The following is a 20,098-nucleotide window of genomic DNA, read 5'->3' as shown; positions in this document are numbered from 1 at the left end:
TGGGGGTATATGGGTTTTTATAGGCTTGTTTTATTATTTTTGTTTTAATTTGGGCATTGATTTAATTGTCTTTTAATTTTTGTATTGTCATTTATATTTATGCCCTGTGAACCGCCCTGAGTCCCTTTGGGAGAAGGGCGGTATAGAAATCTCAATAAATTAAATTAAATTAAATTAAATTAAAAGATAGAGGAGACAACTAAAGGGTCAGATATACTAGACTTAATTCTTACTAAAAGGGGTAAAATGGTCAAGGGAGTGGAAGTAGTAGGAACTTTGGAGGAGAGTGACCATATCATACAAGAATTCACCATAATGCAAGCACAGCTAACCAAACAAAGACAGACCAGTGTTCTAGACTTTAAGAGAGATTACTTCAACAAACTAAGAGAATGGGAAGGATTTCCTTGATGGACACCCTAAAGGGAAAAACAATTCAGAATGCTTAGTAAACTCTGAAAACTGAGATAATAAAAGCCCAAACAAAACAATACTGCAGAGAAAGAACAACAAGAGACATCAGTTCAGACCAGCATGGTTGCACAAAAGGAGGTTGCACAAAAATAACAAGTATGAACAATGGAAAGAGGGGCATATAATTAGAACAGAATATCAGCAAATAGCACAAAACTGCAAGGACAGAGTCAGGCAGGCCAAGGCCCAGAATGAACTAATACTTGCAATATATACATTAGAGGTTGCATTGTACAAAAGTTGTTTTAAAATTCTGTCACCCAACAATCCTTTCTTGATTGGCTAGAGACCCATACCCTCTATGACAGAGGTCCCCAACCATTTGGGCACTAGGGACCAGTTCTGTGGAGAGAGGTTTTTCCGCAAACCAGAGGGTACATGGTTTTATGTGCTGCCTGCATCTCACGGATGGGGCTTTGCTTGTTTGTGCGGCCCAGTTTCTGGCATGCCGCAGCCCGTTACTGGTCCTTGGACCAGGGGTTAGGGACCCCTGCTCTATGATTCCAAAGATTGTGACCTGTGAGTGCTATAAGCTATGGCTCTTTACATTGTCTGTGTAGAGCTATTGCTTCTGTCCATTCACGAGACTGTTAAAACAATCCATTTTATGTTGCAGAGACTCCATGGAAATGAATGTGAAACCACAAAACCACATTTTAGTATATATACCATATTTGTGCAGTCTATCTCATTTGCGGTAGTAACAATTATTCTGGATTTATTTTTAATGACATGTATTATATAAAACAATTTAGTAAGCATGTTTAACAGCATTCTCAGGAGTTCCCATTATATTCCTTACAAATTAGGTCTCGTTTTATCTTTAATTTTAAATTATGTGCAAGCTTTCCATTGTAGCTCTGACAATTATATTTGCGATTTTTTTCTTATTCTACCCTATTGTGGTTTCCATCCTAAGAAGCAAATGAAAACAAAAATGGCGAATGATTATGAGCTTTAGTTTCTTTATGTTTGAAAGCCCAAGTTTTATTACTTCAACCGTTCTCTTTGTTTTTAACATTAATTGAATTGAACCTATAACAGAATTTAGTCTTTTTTTTTTTGAAGTATCAAATCAGACCAATACATTGAGTTAGGAGCTAATGGAAAAATTGTCACCTTAGCAACAATTTATGATCACAAAGAATTCATACCCTCCCCACAGGTAGTCATATAATACAATAAATCATATCCCAAATTAGATACATAGCATAAGGTATTTGAATACAGACAATAGTGTCTGCTCAGGATGTTACATAAGGTACTCCTCCATCACCAAATGTTTAGCAATACAAACTCTTTGAATCAGAGAAAACTGGGGAAGATATCTTTTTAATATTGTTTTTTATTCACATAAGGGAACACATTAAATTTGAAGTAAGAGTGTCTTCTTTTTATTTTCAGTGGCAACTAGCTAAACAGTGGCTTATTTGAACTTTAGGATCCACTGTAGGTTTTATTTATTTTTGAAAATAGCATACACTGCTTTTCAGAGAAAAATGTTATTTTTAAAAATACCTACTTTGCCGGTTAAGATGTCAGATTTGTGACAGTTCAACATTTTGACTTTCATTTAACATTTGAAAAACATTTGGCAAGTATTGCTAGTGAAACACTGCTCCAAACTATCAGATTCTTTTCTTTATTGAGGTTGGCTATTCGATGAAAAAGATTGTCCATATTGTTTCATAATCAGTATATACAGGTAATCCTCGCTTACCAACAGCAATTGGGCTTGGCAGCTCCATCACTAAGTGACACAGTTGTAAAGTGAAACATCATGCAATGCGAATGACTTATGGCATCAATTCTAGTTGTGGGCATTAAGCTAATTGCCTGCAGTGGTTGAGCATAACATCCATGACTTGTGACTTCCTGCCAGATTCCCCATTGACTTTGCTTATCAAAAGTGGGCTGTGAAAAATCACGCACACAAAAATCACCTGATTGCAGGATGCTGTAATCATTGTAAATGCTTTCTGGTTGCCAAGAACTCATATCAAGATCGTGGGAATTCTGTGACCATGGGGATGCTATAATACTCACAAGTTCAAGGTCTGGTTGTAAACCTACTTTTTTGGTGTCATCGTAATTTTGTGCAGTTGCTGAGCGAGCAGTCAGTAAGAGAGGACTACCTATATGATTGCATCTATGCCTATCTGTTGTTAAGTCACATGCTGTTATAGCACTCATGATTAGAGATGCAGCCCTTTGTATCAATGCAAATAAAGTGGAAGGAAATACACTTTTATCAGTGAAAAGACCATGGTAATCCTGTCTTTCCACGTTTTACCCAAAATTACTAGGTTTGGGAGGGTGGATTTGAGACAATGATAGCAACCCCATGTTATCTCCCATGGTGTTCCACGTAGAATTACAGCTGCTTTCAAAACACTCCCACCATACCAATTAGTCAATGGTTACTCACAGCAGAAAATTAACTCAAGCTTTAAAATGCCAAAATGTCATTCTGTTTTTTAAATAGAACTATCTAATTAGATTAAAGCACATAACTTGTACTACTCATTTCTAAAAGCTCAGGCCGCAGCACTGAGTGCAGATTACAAAGACGTAATTTAAACGATCCTCATTAACAACAGCTAAATTGGAGTATACAGGATCGCTATTTTGACTCAGACTTGACAAGTATTTTGGCAATTTTATATTTGTGGGTTTTTTTGGAAAAAAATCAGTTCCATTTACTTTATTCTTGTAACCGTAGCTTTAAGAATAAAAGCCTCTTTTTATTTACTCATTTCACTTTTTCTTTTCATCGTGGTACTGTGTATAATGCCCTGATTATTCATGGTCACACTGGATTTTAGAAAAGGAACTCTACCTCCATGCCGTATTTGTCTTCCTTTGTATTCCTCTGCCCTTGACTTTCCTCCCTGCTTTTCACCGTTATTGTACTACACCCTTAATATTACTGGAGGCTCCCCTCCCTTGCTTAAGAGGTATGCAGGATAAAAGATTCAGTCTCTCAGATGGAACTCAATTAAAAGGGGCCTTTACCTGGCTACAAACATGCATTGTTTGAATGTCTGCCTATTTATACTTCTTGGGGCTTACTAAGTATCTATAACTCAATAAGTATTCTAGCACTGTCCTTAATTGCTGCTAATAGCTCAGTCTCCTCAAAAAAAAAAAAGAAGGCTTTGCTTTGTACATTCCCATGCATAATCCCAGACAATAAAGGATTCTTCAGTTTGAAACTGAACTAGCAACAAGCAGTAAAGGATGGTGAAACAGTTTTTAACTCAGCTTTTATTTACCCTACATTTTTATCTGCTCCAACTTCACTTCAGTCGGCCCAATGAGGGTGGATGTGTTAAAATGTGAAATTGCTCTTCCATGACAACCAGGAAGCAAGTACAATTGTCCAGATGCATGACGCCTACTGTGGTAATTGTGGATCCTAAACACCTAAGCCACTTCTTCACTTATAAAACAAAGAAACTAAGATTTACTTTTTCAATGGATCACACTGCAATGAATATGTTTCATATTTCCTGTAGGTAGATCCTTCGAATAGGTCAACATCTCCACAGGAATAAATCCAATTTAGAGAATAATTCCCCAAATAAAATTGTTCCTCCTGCTTCAAGCAACATTATATACAATTGATTTCATTTTTTAAAAAACAAAAAACTTAAATATGCTTAATTTTCACAGTGTTGCAATCATTTGCCAGACTTTGTTTAATGTAGGAATTTTAAAATTCTAGTTATCTCTCAACTGCAAAAAGAAAAAAGTGGTCTCAAAATTATCCTAAAACATGTTTGACTCACTGTGTTCAGACACAATGCACTAGGCCCTGAGAACCACAAGCAGAAATAAAATTGTGGAGTGATGAACTTCTTTCAGTTCAGACTCTTATGTCCTCCTAGAATCCCTTTTTTAAAAAAATCAGGAAGCTTCCCCAATAATCAGGAGATCAGAGTTTGGGACAAATTAATTGAAAGGAATTGGCAAGAATTAAGTGGAGTCCAATGATCTGGTTCTAGAATGCTTCTTTCAGTGTTTGGTCCATTCAGTTTTTCTCAAGATTCTACCCTTTCCCCAACCATTAGAGAAGACTGATTATTTTGGATTCAAATACAGCCAACAAACAAATCTTCTCATGACCTAGTCAGAGGTCCCCAGATGGTTCAGCTCATCAACCCCCTCATCAACTATCAGATTGTTCGTTGACCCCTCAAACATTTACTATATGAAAATAGTTTAATAAATACTACTTTAACTGATACGATGATGAAATTCAACTCCTTGCATAGTCCTACTGAGGAGCTGTCGTGATGCAGTGGTTAGAATGCAGTATTGCAGCTAACTCTGCTGCTGCCAGCAGTTCGATTCTTATAGGCTGAAGGTTGACTCAGCTTTTCATCCTTCTGAGGTCGGTAAAATGAGGACCCAGATTGTTGGGGGAGGGCAACATGCCAATTCTGTAAACCACTTAGAGAGGGCTGTAGAGCACTGTGAAGCAGTATATAAGTCTAAATGCTATTGCTATTGCTATCATTGGGGGGTCAATATTGACCACTTTGGGGAACCCCGATCTAGCCCAAAGGAGTAATTTCTGGAATTACGAATATAGAAATATAAGCCTGGGGCCACAATGGGGGAAGTAACAACAGATCCACCTCTCCCCATTGTGCCCCTGCCCTCCCCACGTGTCCTTGATTTTAATCTATGGTTTTAATTTATTCAGGTTTTAATGTAGATGTATTTTATATGTCTGTAAGCCGCCCAGAGTTACCTTATAGTAAGATGAGCAGCTAATAAATTTTATAAATAAATAAATATGCAGAATATATGTAAAATATGAAGCATCACTATATCTGTTAAGACTGCAGGCACTGGCTTAAATTGCATTATCCAAAGCTATTGTCATGGATTTCCATTTCAACACCATAAATGGCAACCTGAAGCCAAAAGCTATTGGCCTACCTTCAAAAAACCCCTTCAGTACTGAATTCAGCACTCTAGCAAGAGTCATATATTTCTTCCCTGGCAGCTTGATGCACTGCCAATTAAATGCCAGAATGATAAAAAAGGAAAAGTGCTAGAGTAAGAAGATGGGATATCAGAAAGACTGTTACACTCACATTTAGACTTAACCAAATCTGGATCAGTCACTTCAGCCTGAAGGGATGTGATTTTAATATTTTGCAACCTGTGCTCACACACAGCAGTGTTCCTGTGTATGCTGCCCTGAATGTCTTAAGGCTGATTTGAGTGTGCCAATTTCTGCTGCCAAAGTATCCAATTAATATAAAATAAAACAAAGCTATATGGATAGTTGCAAGACTGCAATCTTATGTCTCGCTTTTTGGAATAAAAGGAGACTTAATTAAATAAATTAGATCCACCCAATACAGTAGGAAAGGTCTGGAGGTGGGGACCAATTAATGCAATAATCTTAATTTCAATGTATTTCCACTGCAGCTGGTTGTATTTATTTCTGTATGGTCTTCTGGACAATTAAAATCTTTGTATGTGTCTGATTTCAGGGCTTTTGAAATTGTAAATCAACAGGAAGCCTACAAATTGCATTCTCTCCCGTTTCAAAATGATGTAGTGAAATAAATTCAGTGCTGAGGGAAACAACATTCAGCAATTTAAATTAAGGATCCTGTCTGAAAAAGGTAAGAGATATTTGGTTTTTTAAAAAAAAAATAGCACTCCTTTTCATTAAGAAATCTTAGTCCAAGTGCTCTATGTTCATTCCTTTTACACATGGTGGGTGCACTTAGCTTTGTTATGAGCAAGCTTTAAAACAAACATAATTTCAAAGGTTGCATTCCACCCAACCTATTTCATTCATCAGAAAGTAAGAAAACAAATGTTGGATCAGCTTATTTGAAGCATAAATCAGATATTTTAAAATTCACCAGATTTTTAAAATCCACCTGAAATCAACACTCAGAATGCACTGAAGAGCTGAAAATGCACTCAGTATACATAGAATAACCTGTTCAAAAGAAAATAGAACTTCTGAGAAAAATATTAAAACTACACAAGGTAAATTACTAAAAGTTTTTTTTTATTTGATGGACAATTTACAGCTCTATGGAGATGCTAAAATGGCAATTCAAAAAAGCATACTTATTTCTCGGAAAGACACAGATCTTTTTCAAGAGTAGACATGATTTGGATTTTGAAGAAGCTGGCTACTAATGTTCATAAAGTAGAGATGCTACCAAAGATTTTTTTCAGCTCATAACCCAGTGTGTTTGGTTTTTAAAAGAGAACTTAGTTATTTCAGGTGGAGGTTAAAAGAAATGTGATCACAAAAAGAAATAATAGTAGAGAAATCAAAATTATAATATATAAAATAATCTTAACAAAGGCACAAATATAAGGATGGCTTGGAACACAAATAAAGCTGCAATAAGAGGATATTTTATGCAACGTAATAGTGAACTTCATATGAAGAGGCAAGAGAAAACACAAATTCTTTTGGATTAGATTATTTTAAAAAAAAGAATTAAAGAAGCTCTTTGTACAAGGTTGGAGAGGAGGCTTATGGGATGAACCAAAATCGGCATGATGAATTAATGTGTTTGTGGGATGTGAGCAAAAGAGTTAAGATGACACCCACAGTACTGAATTGAAGCTCCAAGACTTGAGCTTTGATCTCAGTCATACCCATCATCTTAACTTCTTTGCCCATACCCTACAGACATCCCTAATGATGACCCAATGAATCATGGGTTGTTTAGTTATTACTACACAGTAGAACAGGGCACTATTAGAAGCAGAAGGAAAATGAATCTACATTTAAACCACTGCAAACCTATCCAAACCTCATAGGTACAGCATAAAGGAATTCAGGACGGCTGCTAAAGCTTCTCTCTGCACCTATACAATATACACATATTCTCAGATGATTCAAGTTGGGAACATATAATGTCTTCAATAGCATCACTGCCTTATTTTTAAGTTCCTAATGAAATACAGAGGTGGGGGAGGGAGAGAGAGAGAGAGAAATTTTTTTTAGGATACTAGGAATAATTGTTTTAAAAGAGATCCTTCAGACAGAAACACATGATTTTAAAATACTTCAAAAAGATTACTTATTTCTTGAACTATAATGCACCTGGATTACTTTTAACAGGTGGTAAGAGAGGCTCCATTGTGCAGACATCAGAGAATTTAATGCAGTAACTTCTAAAGGTAATAAAATGTTATAAATAATCTGTTGTTCTGAGTGTCTCATTTCTTCTTACAATACACAGCACTTAAACTACTGCATATCAATGTGCTTTCCTCTCTTTTCTGTAGAAAAGATTTCTAACCCAAGTGACTGTGACTACAGAGAATGGTCAATTTATGAGTATAATTTGGACAGGAATTTCTGTTGCTATACCAAGTGGTCATTAAGTGAGCGATCACATGACTGGATCTGATTTCACAACTATTTTTACCAATGGCCATTAAGCAAATCTCTGATGAATGATTACTGCCCATATCTTGATGCAATAGGTATACCTTTTTGTAAATACTGTATTAAGCATCACATAAGTTGGGAATCACTGAACAGGAGGGGGCAGTTTAGACACACACACACACACACACACACACACACACACACACACAAATCTTCCAGTTTTCACCTAGGTGGACTACTGGAACTTTCTGAATAAGAAGGGGATAAAGGATTTCTTGAGACAATAGAGCATTACTTGACACTTGGGCCCTGATTCTTACCTTCTTTCTCAGACCTGTCTTTTGGCTGATGCTGTGATTTTTGATGCTCACCTCCAATCTCACACATTTTACTGAATTGCCCAATATTTTTTTTTCCCCTCGGCTGCTGTAGTGCAGTGAGTACAAGTCACAGAGAACAAACGTACAGCAGCAAGCCCAATTTTCTGCATCGAACCCAGGTTTCATATTTTAATGAGGGTTTTGCTTTTGGTTTTCTTACCATCTTCCTCTTTCCTGGACCTATCGCAGTTACTAGAAAGAAAGGGGAAAAAAGGGGGGCTTCCGGTTCCTGTTTTTCAGCAGAGCAGTTGGATGATTTGGAATGCTGAATCTGTTGTGATTCAGGGTCAGCCTGTGGGTTCGGCAGTTGGGTCGGACGACTCAGAGGAGGAGGAGGAGGAGGGAGGTGTTGAAGAGCTTGATGAGAGCCCCCAGCCAGGCCCCTCTCATCTGGTCACTACGCAGACCCAGCTGTGTGAGCCTGACAGCGTGGATGAAGATGACCTACAGCTGGCCCTGTTCAAGGACGCCCGACGCAGGAGGCAGCCAATCAGGAGTAAACAGAGGAAGGCAATGGGGCTCCTCGGAAGGAGGCAGAGAGAAGCCATGCCCTGAACTGTATTTAAGGGGAATGCGTGGGAGGGCTGGTTTGCTGAAGGCAACCACTTGAAAAGCTCCTGTTTCTTGGTTTGTGTCTTGTTCTATTTGTTTTTGTAGCAATAAATTTGGCAGGCGTAATTCCAGCCTCTTGCCTTCTTGTAAAAGGGGTTGTCCCTGCCTTTTCTGCAGGGCCAGTAGCAGGCTGGTACAGAACAGAATCCTTCAGCTGAAATTTCTTTTTGTTGGGGACCCTAAGGGGCCAGAACCCACCCTGAAGGGGTGGAATGAAGGAAGGAAATCTCAGTGACTTAGGAGAGATGGCGATCTCTCCGAACAGTCCAGGAGAAGCCTCCCAGAAACTAACGGAAGAAAAGGCTGGCTAACTCCATGTCCAGCCATAGCTGAAACAACGGAAGCTATGAGCTTTTAAACTTGAATATGGCTAAAGAAATGGAAAAACTTTGAAATACACTACTCTTAGAGGGATGATTTTTTTCTTTTTTCCTTAACTAATATATGGTAATATGTTTTTTTTCTCCTTCTGAAAAAAGTTGAAATGACTTAAACAAAAGCAAATGTTTTAGTTATTTAAATGTGACGATAAGAAAAGCATAAAAAATGTGTTTTGAATGAGAGTTAAAGGATTAGATGATTAGAACTATTGAATGGAATGCTTAAAGTTTAAACAGATTAAATACATTCTTAGCTATGGTCAAAAAGAGTAAGAAATTGAGGGAATAAATATATATTAAATTAGGAGGGATACATATTTTAAGTTATATGTTACTTTTTGTATCTCGGTGCTCTTGTCTCTTTTTCTTGTTTCCCTTTTCTTTCTTCTTTTTCTTCTTTTTTCTTTTTTTCTCTCTTTTTACTTTTTAACTTATTGATTAAGAAATATAAAAGCATGAGAGGGTTTATATGGAAAAAACAGAATGAAACCCACCAATGTAAATATAGTTAAGTGTTGAAAAGATTGTCACTTGTAAGAATATCTAGAATTTGGGGGGGAGAAATAAGCTGAAATAAACACAGTAACAGGATTTATGATAAGGCAACTAAAATGACAAATAGGATTATTGAAACTATATACTTAACTGTCGTTAATTAAAATAATGAGAATTGTCTTAATCTAATGTTTTGCAAAGAAAGATACTTTGGGGAAAGGGGAAATCAAATGAAATTAACATATGGAATATAGATCATAGAAATTAATTGTTAAGGACTGTCTTATGAATGTTACCCAGACAACATTCTGTTTTACAAATTACTGAATGATTTATGTTATGTTAAAAAAATTCTAATAAAATATTTGTACAAAAAGAAAAGAAAGAAAAAAAAGATTTAGATGTCCTCGGAAGTTGATAGAAAATAAGGTGGGAGAAAGGGTGTTGGCATTGGGGAAGACATAAGTTCTGTAAGTTTGTAGGTAAACTCTTCCTTACACCACTAGGTTGCTTACACCACTTGGTTGCTTACACCACTTAGCTTCAATGAATACAAATTTAACTGCTTGAAGAGAATCCGGTGTCATCTCTTGAGGGAGTGGAAAGTGAGAGGACTCAAACTTTGGCAAGACCCCATTTTTGCCTTGCAGCAGGCAGGCACCATGCCAACATTTTCTCCTGAAAATTTGGGGAGATAGATAGATAGATAGATAGATAGATAGATAGATAGATAGATAGATAGATAGATAGATAGATAGATAGATAGATAGAGTATGTGAAGGGAAAATGGCAACTGAATGATTACATTTTTTGAGTTGGAAAGCTTAACTTTCCAACTCAAAGCTTAACTTTCTTATACTAATTAGTTCTTCCTCATTATGTTATGTTGTGATACTTAATCTGCAGACAAATGGAGCTCTTGCCTTGGATGACTCTATGTGTAATCCTAGCTCTTCTTTCATTTACTTAAGCAGCATCATAAAACTATCTCTTGGCTATGTGGTTCACCTGTCCCATCACTGCTTCAACTTCTCATCCATTCAGGACATCTGAACAGGAGCCAAGAACAAGGCATAAGGCAGCAATAGATGCACCCCTAACTCTTTGTAAGGCTTGGAAGGTGGATTTCTCTTTTGGTTGTAGCTATGAAAAATGTTCTCTCCTGATTATATATCAAGATTTTGTCTTGCAACTCTTAAAAAAAAGTCACAGCAAATTCTGCCTCTATTCCAAAGCTACCCTGTCACATGCTATGGCTTTGGAAATTTATTTAGGAATATTTTACATGGATCTACTACTGGTGTTGATAAGGCATTACACAGCGGCAGTTATGTGCAGCATGAAAATGTCTTTTTGCAAGTTGTTCAGAGAAACAAGTTGGATTCCAGTCTTTGGAACTATATGAATAGATTTCTCCAACCAGACTTCAGTGTGCCCATGTATAAAAGTATCCTATGTAAAGAACATGGAACTTAGATTCCCATGCAGCAGCTGAAATTCTTGAATATATGGAACAATGATTACAGATTTGCAGGTATTTTGACAGAAGTGGGAAATAAAAATTATTTGATTTATTTATATGGCCCTTATATGGCAGAAATAATACAATTATTATCAAGGCTATGCATAGCACAGTTCAGACACTATTACCATAATTAAGAAGACACTAGTTTAGTGTGACATCTTTCAGTTAACTTCACCTTACAAAGCAGAAACAGAAGCTATATATTAAAATAATCTGGAAAAGCATGGTTTGTGCTAATTATAATTTGATGTAATGTACAATTGATACTTAACTGCTCCTATGAAGGCCGGAAATAATAATGATAAAGATAATGATAATGATAATGATAATAATAATAATAATAATAATAATAATAATAATAATAATAATAATAATAATAATAAAGATCAGCTGCTCATTGACAAAATGGTACTTAAAAATGCAAAACAACGAAAAACAAATTTAAATATGGCGTGGATTGATTACAAGAAAGCATTTGACTCATTACCCCACAGTTGGATTAATGCATGTTTAGAATACTTTGGAATTAGCAAAAACATCTGTACATTTTTGAAAGCAAATATGCAAAAATGGAAAACAGTTCTAACATCAAATTGGGAGAACATTGGTGAAATCAACATCAGACGAGGAATCTTCCAAGGGGACTCACGTTCACCCCTACTGTTCAACATCGCATTAATTCCATTGACAATAATATTAAGAAACACAAAACTGGGATACCACATCTCAAGCCAGCATGGCAAAATAAACCATCTACTATACATGGATGACTTAAAACTGCATGCGAAAAGCCACACTGAACTTGAATCAATATTCAACGCAATTCAACTGTTTAGCAGCGACATGAGAATGGACTTTGGACTTGGAAAATGTGCTATATTTTTTTTAATTCCATTTATATCCCGCCCTTCTCCGAAGACTCAGGGTGGCTTACAAGCTTAGCAGTATCCATGCAATGAGGAAAAATGGGAAAAATCCATGCAATGAGGAAAAATGGGAAAAATAGAAGGAATAGAACTAAAAATAGGAAAAATGGGAAAAATAGAAGGAATAGAACTGGGAAATGGAAGTATTATGAAAGCACGAGCAAAGGATGACAGTTACAAATACCTAGGTATATTGGAAGCAGATAACATCTTGAATGGAAAAGTCAAAGAGTCAACACAAAAGGAATACATCAGAAGAGTCCGCAAAATACTAAAATCAAAGCTGAATGGTGGAAATATAATTAAAGGCATTAATACATTGGCAGTTCCAGTGATATGCTACCCAGCTGGAATTATCAACTGGACATTGGCCGAATTGGAACACCTAGACCAGAAAAGGCGTAAACTTTTGAACATGCACCATGCTCTACATCCATGAAGTGACATCGACAGATTGCACTTGCCAAGAAGAATAGGGGGCAGAGGGCTACTGCAAATCCACCAAACTGTAGAAGAAGGGAAACGAAGTTTGAATGACTATGTGAATCAAAGTACAGAAAAATTGCTGCAGGCTGTGAAAACAGAGAACATTATCAAAATAACAGAAACAAAGGCAGAATATAAGGAAAAACGGCTGGATGATAGATTAAATAGATGGAAAACCAAAGCTTTGCATGGACAACATTTGGAAAATATTGAAGAAAAATGTGATAACAACTTGACATGGGCATGGCTTAAGATGGGAGCCATCAAGAAAGAAATGGAAGGCATAATACTGGCTGCTCAAGAACAAGCACTACAAACTAATGCCATGAAAGCGAAGATACAAAAATCTACTAACAATCCAAATTGCCGACTTTGCAACAACAAAGTTGAAACTGTTTCACATTTAATATGTGAGTGCAACAAAATTGCACAAACTGATTACAAAGCTAGACATGACCGAGTTGCTAAACTAATCCACTGGACATTGTGTACAAAATATGACTTGCCTGTGTCCGAAAAGTCATGGGAACATAGGGTGGAAAAAGTTGTCGAGAATGAGACGGTGAAGATCTTGTGGGACTTCCAAATACAGACATATCGCCATTTGAAACACAACATGTCAGATAGCACAGTTGTAGAGAACCGAAGCATACAGTTGATTGATATCACTGTACCAGGAGATGCCAGAGTCGAAGAAAAAGAACTGGAAAAAATTATGAAATACCGTGACCTGGCCATTGAAACTGCATGATTATGGATGAAACATGTAACAGTGAAACCCATTGTCATCGGGGCATGGGAACTATGTCCAAAAACTTTGCAAAACACATCAAGAAATTGCAGCTTCCTGCAATAACTCCAGCAAAGCTACAAAAACTGCGCTATTTGGAACATCTTACATTTTAAGGAGATACCTGGTTGATACCTGGGATGCTGGCAGCAACCCATGTCAACCATTAGTGCCAGAAATTTGAGTGTTCAGTTGACTGAGTTTCATGTTTTATGAATAAAAGTTTAATAATAATAATAATAATAATAATAATAATAATAATAATAATAACAACAACAACAACAACAACAACAACAACAACAACAATAATAATAATAATAATAATAATAACAACAACAACAACAACAACAACAACAACAACAACAACAATAATAATAATAATAATAATAATAATAATAATAATAATAATAATAATAATAATAATAAATGTTGGAAGGGACCTTGGAGGTTTTCTAGCCCAACCCCCTGTTCAGACAGGAAACACTATACCATTTCAGACAAATGGTTGTCCAGCCTTTTCTTAAAAACTTGCAGTGTTGGAGCATTCACAACTTCTGGACACAGGTTTTTCCACTGATTAATTGTTCTGTCAGACAATTTCTCCTTAGTTCCAGGTTGCTTCTCTCTTTCATTACTTTCCATCCGTTGCTTCTTGTCCTGCCTTCAGGTGCTTTGGAGTAGTGACCAAAACTGTATGCAGTATTCCAAGTGTGGCCTTAGCAAGCATTGTAAAGTGGTATTAACACTTCACGTGATCTTGATTCTATCCCTCTGTTAATGCAGCCTAGCACTGTGTTGACTTTTTTGGCAGCTGCAGCACACTGCTGGCTCATATTGTGATTGCCCATTAGGACTGCGAGATCCCTTTCACAGTTACTACTATTGAGCAAGGTACCACCTATACTATACCTATGCATTTGGTTTTTCTTGTCTAAATATAGAACCTTACTTTTTTCACTACTGAATTTCATTTTGTTAAATAGCACCCAATGTTCAAGTCTGTCAATATCCTTCTGTATCTTAAGCCTCTCTTCTGGAATGTTGGCTATTTCTGCCAGCTTGGTGTCATCTGCAAATTTGATGAGTTCCCCATCTATCTGCTCATCCAAATAATTGATGATGTTGAAGAGCAGTGGGCCCAGAACAGAGCCCTGTGGCAACCCACTACACACTTCCCTCCATGTAGATGCAGTTACATTAAGGACCAAACGCTGAGTACAATCAGTCAGCCAGCTATGAATCCATCTGGTAGTGATGCTGTCTAACCCACATTTTTCCTATCTTATCAAGTAGTAAGTTGTGGTCTATTTAATCAAATGTCTTACTGAAGTCCAAATAAATTATATCCACAACATTCTCTGGTCCACTAATTTTGTCACCTGGTCAAAGAATGAAATAAGATTTGTCCGGCATGATCTGTTTTTGACAAATCCATATTGGCTTTTGGTTATGACTTTGTTTGCCTCTAAGTGTTTGCTGATTTGTTGCTTGATTATCTTTTCCAGAATCTTCCCAGGTATTGAAGTCAGGCTGATAGATCTGTAATTTCCTGGATCCATTTTTCCCCCTCCTTTGAAGATGGGAACTGCACCAGCTCTTTTCCAGTTGTAGTCCAGCATACCTGGAGGGCATCAGGCTGATATGGGGGGGGGGGAGTTATTCATCTTTTCCTCCACTGCTGCTGCTCCAGTTAAGAGTTTCCTTTGACTGCTTTAATACAGTATAAAGAGAAGGAACCTAAGAGCTTGGGGAGTCTAATTACAGATCTCCTACATCACATCCAGTTTGACCTTCAGCTTACTGCTATACAGGTTTCCCCAGAAATAAGTCCCGTTATGTTCAGTGGGGATTACGCTAATAGGGTTATTACAGTCCATGTCTTGCTGCTGCAATTTGGGAAGAAGCAAAATACATATTAGAAGAAATTTAATATCTTCTAAAACAAGTTTTGATTCTTTTCTTTTTTTCTTTAATGACCTTTAGCGGGTACTGACTTGCAACAGGGCCCTGAGAAGCTTTCATGATGTAAAAATATGGTAATTTCTTCTCTGCTATCCAAACCTTAAATAACAAACCCAATACCAAGGAGTGGGAACAGGTCTCAGTGTTGTGCTGTTCCCATTTAAATGAGAAAGCTCTGACATATTAATTAACTTGTATCTCAGAATTCTGAACACAATGATCCAGAAATAGACACCAAGAATGAGGCTGCAAAGATTGAAATGTGCTGCTGAGTGAACTCTTAAACCTCCCACTAGAATGGGTGTATTAATAGGACAGCAGGTAGAAAAAAAATTATATACCAGAGGAGGAGGAAGAAAAAGTAGTTGGAGAGGAATGAAGCTATGAATATCTTTAGTACATCAGATCAATCCATCGCCTGCCTCAACCTTGACACTCTGCACTACACACTTAATAGGCACGACACATTTTTTTTCCATTACGTATTAGGGTTGCAAATCAAGTCTGAAAACATGCTTACTTTTTTTTTCTTTTTGCCCTGTTCTAGGACAGTTACAGGGATGCGGTGGCTCAGTGGGTTAGGAGGCTGAGCTTGTCGATCAGAAGGTTGGCAGTTTGGCGGGTCAAATCCCGAGTGCCGCGTAACAGAGTGAGCGCCTGTTACTCATCCCAGCTTCTGCCAACCTAGCAGTTCGAAAGCACGTAAAAATGCAAGTAGAAAAATAGGGACCACTCCGGTGGGAAGGTAACAGCGTTCCATGCGCCTTTGGCGTGTAGTCATGCCGGCCACATGACCATGGAGACATCCTCGGACAAGCGCTGGCTCTTCGGCTTTGAAACAGAGATGAGCACCGGCCCCTAGAGTCGGAAACGACTAGCACGCATGTGCGGGGGAACCTTTACCTTTACCTAGGACAGTTACAAATATTTGTGGCTCAGTCAGCAAGTTTTATTTAGCCAAAAAATAAATATTTGGAGAAACTGCCCCGGGTATCTCTTTTACTTATGGGGAAATGCTTAATCATCTTAGTTTGAGTCCTCTGCTCTTTTTTTCATTAGGTGGCCCAGGCAATCATCTGTCTTCCCAATATTTTAAATTGTTATTCCTACAACCCTTTGCAGCTGATGATGCTTAGAGTTTGAGTCCAAATATCTGAATGTAGCAAATTATCTCTGCCTGAACTATAGACTAGATCCTACAAACTCAGTTGAAGTGACTAAGGGGGTTTATGACATACTCCAACCTTGGGAATTTTTTAAAAATCAAACTTAGGAACTATTGTGACAGATTTTGAGTTACATGTCTTTTATTGTGTCAAAGGGGATGTAAATTAATGCTAATCTCTAATCTAACCCCAGATGTTCCCCATCCAGTCCACAAGCACTTTAAGGAGGGCTTGCCACGTTTATCGTAGTCTTTTCTTGAAGTCCTACAAACCTTTTTCCTTTTTTCTCACCCTCGCCCTCAGAAAAAGAACCCCGTTTCTGCTTCAACTCCAAATATTAAAATCCCTTCTATTGTTATTGCTTACCTATGTGGAAGCACATGGCTACATTACTGAGTGTGACAGAGAGTAGAGTGTTTATATATAAGTGGCTTATGGATAGTTGAGTGAATGAACAGAATGTATATTTCTATATGGGAGAAAGAAAATGAACGAATCATGTTTGGAATCATAGACATGCTACTGTGGGCCCCTAAAATCCATAACTAGTCACAATTTGTCCCTGAAGCCAAGTTTCCTATCTCTATACACAGACAAGAGGCCACTGCACTAGGGTTCATACTTATTTACCTGTGGAAACAAGGCAAACTCCCCCCTCACATTTCAGGAAATAGTAGACCTAAGTCCTAATTCATTCAGTCAGACAGAGCAGTAGATATCCTGTACTTATCTGGCTAGCCAAACTAGCAGAATGGATGAAGCAAATACTATTTCCTAAATGGAACAAATACAAAATGAATTGTCCTCAGATATAAAGGTAAATTGATTGAATGAACATACATCAGCTGTTTCAGGAATCATAGGCGAGGTTCTCCCAAAACTGAAATCACTTACCCTGCATAATATTATTATTATTATTATTATTATTATTATTATTATTATTATTATTATTATTATTATTATTATTATTATTATTATTATTAATTTAATTTGTATACCGCCCTTCTCCCGAAGGACTCAGGGCGGTGAACAGGGCAATACATATTAAAAAACAAGATACAAAAATTAAAAACGATTAAACAAAATACCCACGAATAAGTTAAAACACATTAAAAAGTAGGTTAAAACAGATTAGTAAAACCCAACCCCATCCCATCAGGCCAGGCCAGCTTGTTCGAAAAGGTAGGTTTTGAGATCACGCCGGAAGGAGCGGAGGTCAGGCGCCATCCGGAGCTCGACCGGAAGATGGTTCCATAAATCCGGCGCGCCCACAGAGAACACCCTCCCCCTGGGGGCCACCAGTCGACATTCTTTGACCGGTGGCACCCTGAGGAGGCCCTCTCTGTAGGAGCGTACTGGGCGGAGGGAAGTTGACGCCGGCCGCAGGTGCTCCCCAAGGTATTCTGGACCCATGCCATGTAGGGCTTTGTAGGTCATTACCAACACCTTGAATCTCACCCGGAAGACAACTGGAAGCCAATGCAGCTCGCGGAGCAGAGGTGTAACATGGGAGTGTCGGGAAACTCCCAACACAACTCTTGTGGCTGCATTCTGTACCAGCTGGAGCCTCTGAGTGGTCTTCAAGGGTAGCCCCATGTAGAGAGCGTTGCAGTAGTCCAGACAAGGGGTCACGAGGGCGTGAGTGACCGTATGTAAGGCATCCCGGTCTAGATAGGGCCGCAACTGGCGCACCAGGCAAACCTGGGCGAAGGCCCCCCTAGTCACAGCTACTATATGGTCTTCTAGAGAAAGCTGTGAATCTAGGAGGACTCCCAAGTTGTGAGCCCTATCTACGGGGGGTAATAACTCACCCCCCATAGAGAGAGATGGGATATCCTGAATATCCCAAGATGCCGGTACGCACAGCCACTCAGTCTTGTCAGGGTTGAGTTGAAGCCTGTTCCTCCCAATCCAGACCCGAAACGCCTCCAGGCAACGGGACATCACGTCGAGGGCATCACTGGGGTGGTTTGGGGTCGAAATGAAAAGTTGGGTATCATCAGCATACTGATGATACCCAACTCCAAAACCATGAATGATCTCACCCAGCGGTTTCATGTAGATGTTGAACAGGAGAGGCGAGAGGACCGACCCCTGAGGGACTCCACAAGTGAGAGGCCTCAAGGTCGACCTCTGCCCCCCTGCCAACACCATATGTTTCTTTTCTATTAGATATCCAATTTCTTAAAATACTATAATATGGTTCTTAAAGCAGAGTTGACAAAGAGCAGTGAACCAATCAAGAACACAGCCAACTGAGTCAATAACTGGAAGAACTAGTTCAGTCTTAGAACAAGTGAATGGCTCAAAGTCACCCCAGAGAGCTCTGTGATGAAGTGGAGACTTTAACATGGGATTTCAGGATTCTAATCCAAAGTCTTAAGCAACCTGCCAACCTGCTGCCCCCTAAGGTACTTTTAAATATGGGAACCTACTTTTTTATTAAAAATACAAAAATATAAAGCAAGATTAGAAGGCTACATAGGGTTTTCTTCATTTAAATAAACCAATTAATTTCAGAAATGTTAAAGCAGAAGACATAGCTGCTCTCTTTTCATTACTTTTGAAAGAACCTGAATAGCTGTTGTAATACCTTTTCAAAGAAATTACAGGCTTTGGTATACATTAGCTGCACACTGGAGAGCCATTGTGAGAAGCTGCTCCACTCTGCTTATAGTCATATTTGCAAGGCTGCTTCTGGTAACATTAAATTAGGGAAAAACTCCACTGCAGGCCTTCAGGTAGAACTTGCTGTGTCATGCAACTGGATACTGCAGCAGTTTCCATGCTATTTCTTTAAATCTGCCTCTCCATTTTTCCGACTATGATGATGTCAGGCAATGGAAGTAATTCATAGAACCATACAATCATAGACCTTGGAGGTCTTCTAGTCCAACCTCCTGCCCAAGATAGGAGCACTTGCAGCCCAGTTTAATGGCTGTCCAATCTTTTCTAGAAGAGATCAAGCATTACAAAAATACTGAGAGACTGAGGATCATGTTTTGATTAACACACAGCCTTTAATGCTTATTCCAAGGATAGGAAGCCATTTTGAACTGGGGGTACAGTTGGTATTTTTAAAGTGTGTGATGATCTTATATCCAGATGCCATTTCAATCATGGCCAATCCTAAAGCAAGCAATTGAGCAGGATGCTGGTGACCATTCCCAATGGGAGTTAAGAAGGATTCAGATAGATAGCTGCAGACTTGATGCTAAGGGCTGGTTTAGGGAGTCTGGGGAATTTCAAAGGAGATATTTAGGGCTCCTTGAGAAATGTGAGAATTGTGTTGCCAATTCTTGGTTTATTTTAATGACACTCTCTCTCTCTCTCTCTCTCTCTCTCTCTCTCTCTCTCTCTCTCTCTCTCTCTCTCTCTCTCTCTCTCTCTCTCTCTCTCTCTCTCTCTTTCTCTCTCCCCCACATATTGGACCATGGTGATTTTTAAGACATTCTGTTCACTGAGTTCCATTGCATTCCTGGATAAACCACAGTACTTGTGGTTTGCCC

The sequence above is a fragment of the Vipera ursinii genome (genome assembly GCF_947247035.1).
Source record: "Vipera ursinii genome assembly, chromosome: 1".
Lineage (NCBI taxonomy): Eukaryota > Metazoa > Chordata > Lepidosauria > Squamata > Viperidae > Vipera > Vipera ursinii.
The sequence above is the reverse complement of the archived record's forward strand: the minus strand, read 5'-3'. Positions refer to the sequence as shown.